Here is a 4,617-nt window from a genome sequence, read left to right on the forward strand (position 1 = left end):
CAAGGCATGATGCCGGGGCATAGCCAATCCTGTGGCCACACACAGAATGGTGGCCAGAAGCACACAACAGGTCTGAAAACAAATATGATGACAGTATTTCTTAGATTCAGAAAGAGCATCTGGCTAGTTTTGGTCTTTCTAATTCTTATTTTTGGTAAACATGTGGGCTACACAAAGTAATTAATAGTAGTAAGTGTGCAGTTACTTATATAATCATACGTGTGTGTATGCATACATTTGCATATTTATGTCTGTAATAGACTCTGTGAGAGAGAGAGAGTGTGAGAGTGTGAGTGGGGGTGGCAGCAGAATGAGAGAATCTCCAGCAGACTCCCCGCTGAGCACGGAGCCCAGTTCGGGGCTCGATCCCAAACCCCTGAGATCATGATCTGAGCCAAAATCAAGAGCCAGGCCCTTAACCAACAGAGCCACCCAGGCGCTCCTGGACCAACTTTTTGATTAAAGTAATATTTCTTTAATTTTTTAAAGTATAGACTAATAGATCTGTCCATCAAAGTCCGCCGGGATGCCTCTTTTCTTTGTATTTACAAATTGAAACACTTTTTTTTTTTTTACCTTTATCAGTTTGAATTTCACTATTTGTTCTACATTTGGCTGTTAGAAGTATTTCCAAGAGCCCTGCTATTGTGTACACTATTGTGAATAATTCATGCAACAGCAAGGCAGAGGTTTTAATTGATGGCGATTAGTGAACTTTCTAAATCTGTAAAACTTCAACAGACCTCAGCTTCCAATAAATGCCAGTGTCTATTTTTATACTCCAACCTCTATTTAACAGAAAGCCAAATGCATCAGCCTGCAGCTGCTGATGGTGCAAACGCCAGAAAAGGGCTTTTGTTCCACCTACTATGTCATGGGAGGGCCGTTTCATGCCATCATTTCTAGATTGTTGTTTACATTTTCTATTAGATATTCTTACAATAGGGAGGAAGAGGTGACGTTTTTCCAGAATGATATTCTGATTGCTGCCAGGTTCTTATCGCTGGGATAGTGTCAAGATGGAGTGCGGAGGGTCAGGGGAGTCGTGGAGGGAACAATATTTTGTTGATGTCGCACACTTGCCCAAACAACCAGCTTGGAATTTAATAATGAACCGCAGATGATCGCAGAGGATTTCCGCAGAGATCGCTGTGCTCCGGGGGAGCGGCGTGCTGGAGAAGCTCTGCGTGTGTGAGTCACGCGGCATCCCGAACAGCTTTCTCTGGCACTGAGAGCTTTGGCCTCTAGCTCCGTATTTTATTGTATGGTGTTCGTGCATTTGAGTTTAAGATCCCCGTAATGGAGATTAGCAATACAGGCTTATAGGCATCAATTAATCCGGTAAAATTACTAATTGTGTAAATGTTATTAGGAAAATCACCTCATCCTTAAAATGTGAGGAAGTCACTTCATATTTTAAACCCCCATTTTCAAAATGTGCTTTAAAATATTAAAGAAAAAAAAACAGAATGAGCCTATTAATGATAAGAAGGAGTTTACCTCTTTCCAGGTTAAACGTGTTGGGGGAGTGATGTGCTCAGGAATCGTGGATTCTTTACAATTCCTGGTTTGATTAAAAATACTCATGGATTTGGAAAGTCAAAGACAGTCCCTGGGTTGGAAGACCATCCCGAAGACCGTCTGCCTCTGTGCATGGTTGTTACGGGCTCCGCGCTATTTCCTTTCTCCTTGAGATGTGTGCTTCTCTGCTTTCCACAGTCATTTCTCACCATGTCTTTCCTGCTCGTTCAACACGATGGTCCTTTGAGCAATCTGAACAGGTAAACTTTAACACATCGGTGTTCAGACTATGAACATGGACAGGAGCAGAGTAAAAGAGGCAAAATTAAATTTCAGCCTTGATGAGACTGTACAGAGGAGTCGGTGCTTGTGGGGTTTCTGCTGACTCTCTACACGGCCCCCTCCTGTCCTCTGAGGTCACTCACTATCCCAGGAACTGTCCTTGGAGCCCCTCCCACTGAGAATGACACGCAGGGCAGCAGCTGCTGCTGGAGGAGCTCCATCCCGGAGGCTCCAGGCTGGTCCTGTATCCGGAGCTGCCTGGGGTACCTAGTGAGTGCTGGCACCAGAGGGCAGGGACTGACGGACCATACCAACCCCACCTGTGCACCTGCTTTTCCCGTCTATCTGGAGAGCCGGCCTCTGGTTTCTGGCCCGAGCTCCACCTTCATGCTCACGCCCACAGGTAGGGCCCGAGGACGTAGGTTGAATCCTGATGGGTTCTGGTACCTCCTACTCCACTTCCCAATGTGCTTGCCTGTGGCTTGGCAGGTTTGCCCTCCTCAGCTGCAGGTGACTTCCACAAAAGGACTCATAAGGCCAAATCTTGTCCAGCCCGCCTGCTGGGTCCTGAGTTGGATTAGTCAGTCCACTCAACCTCAAACTCAAGGCTTCACATCTCCGAGCACAGCCCCTTAATTGACTCTTCTTATGAATCTACTCTGTTTTCACCGTGATCTCAAATTACCAAATCCAGCTGACTTCACTTGGCCTATTAGCCTCTTTATAGTTACATTTGACTTTTTGAGATAAAGGATATATAAGTGCTTTATAAACTCTAAAGCACTCACTAAAAGTAATAGGTTCTTCACCAATCAGATGTTGTAATCAACTACTTAAATAATATCCCAGATAATGTCCGAGACTCCTGGGCCCACTTGACTTTTGTCCTGTTTACTAAATCAATGCCTTAACAACTGGCCAGTGTTTAGTGTCTCAGCTCCCCATTCCCCAACTGGACCAGGGGCCAGGACCCCGCTGACATGTGTAGCATGCACGGTGGTCCTTGGCTACACCTGCTATGACCCCGAACACCTTCTCCAGCCCTGAGCCATCTGCTGCACACGGTAGGTCTTTGCAGGCGGCTGAGGCACAAGGCACTCGCTCCCTCTCCCTGGTGCCTCACTCCCTGGCCCACAGGAAGCTATGCTGAGCACCCCAATCACCCCCACGCCACAGCAAAGTCGGTCTAGGCACCAGCCGGGCCTTTCACTCTTTTATCAGCCTTGGCTAAAGAATGATTGTCTTTATTCCAAAGGCTGCTATGTGCATAGACGTGGTCTCCTCTGCGGGCTTTGGCTCCTTCCCTCTTCATCCCATGGTGAGAAACTGATCCATCAGCTTCCCCGTGTTATATTTGCCTTCAAACTCCGTCTTGCACGCTCCAGGGAAAGTTCAGAAAACCTTTTTTCTTACCCCTATTGATCCTGAGATCCTATTGATGTTGCTCCTCCCTTTGCCCAGCAGTTGTTGCAGACAAAGGGCCAACCCTGTACTTTCCACTCACACACCAGCCAGGGGTCCTTGACTTCATGCAGCCTGGCTCTGGGTCTTTCTCTTAGTGTCTCCTCCCGGAGGTCACCAGATCGCACAGAGAGCATACTGTCCTTCTTAATTCCTACACTTCTTGGCTTCTCTGTAGCCTTGCCAGGTCAAGGCTATGGCCTCTTGCAGCCTCCACCCTGACCCCTAGGCCGTGGCGCCCACAGCCGCTGTCCCCTCTGCCCCCACCCTCTTCAATGCTCCAGGCCCGAGCATGCCCAAAACCCACTCAGGTATATGCTCTTCTCTTGGTAAGAGGAAGCTTCCTACCCCTAAGCTTACACCGTCCCCTTGGTGTCCGTGGGACCCGATTCTCACACTGGAGAGCAGATGCCCGCCTCCCAGGCTCACAGACTCCATGTGTCAAAACCAGACTCTTGATCTCATCCTAAACACCAACTCTTATTCCAAACCCTTTAATTTCAGAGCAAGTTTCAACTTCCCATCAACCACACGGGTGTAAACGTCCATCAGCCATGCTTCTTTTCTTTTCCATGCCCCTCGTCCCCTATGAAGCCCCACAGAGACTATTTCTTCACAAGGGTTCCAGGTGCCCCGTGCTTCCCACAGGGGCCATGAGTGACTATGTCTGGTCTTCCACAGATCCCTACCTCTGCTGTTTGGATATCATCTTAACTACTCTCTGGCTCATTCTGAAGATCACCAGAAATCAATCCCCCCTTCACATCGTGGTATGACCATGTAATAACCTGGTTGGGAAAAACCCTATAAAACTAAGTCCTTACAGGGAAAATTTTATGAGTCTCCGAGCTCGGGAAGTCCTCTACAAACATTACACCTTTACTTCTCATTACATCCTAACAAAGCCTTCTTTTTGCCCCAGAATGGACCTAATGCACTGCTATCTCTTTCTTTTGCTCAAGCAAATCCCACTGATACGTGAATGGATAAAGATGTGGCATACGTGTACAATGGAATATCATCCAGCCACAGAAAAAGGGATAAAATCTTGCCATTTGTGACATAGTTGTACCTGAAAGGTATTATGCTAACAAATAAATCGTACAAATACTGTATTCATTTATGTGTGGAGTCTACAAAACAAACAAAAAATAAATAGATATTAAACAGAGAAGATAAATGGTGGTTGCCACAGGGGACAAGGATGGAGGGATGGGCAAAATAGGTGAAGGGGATTGAGACATACAGACAGCAGGTATAAAATAAATAAGTCACAGAGAGGGAAAGTGCAGTATAGGAAATGTCTGTAAGATCGTAGTAATGACGTGTGGTTACTGCTGGCGACCACACTTA

The sequence above is a fragment of the Nyctereutes procyonoides genome, unplaced genomic scaffold, assembly GCF_905146905.1.
Source record: "Nyctereutes procyonoides isolate TBG_1078 unplaced genomic scaffold, NYPRO_anot_genome, whole genome shotgun sequence".
Classification (NCBI taxonomy): Eukaryota; Metazoa; Chordata; class Mammalia; order Carnivora; family Canidae; genus Nyctereutes; species Nyctereutes procyonoides.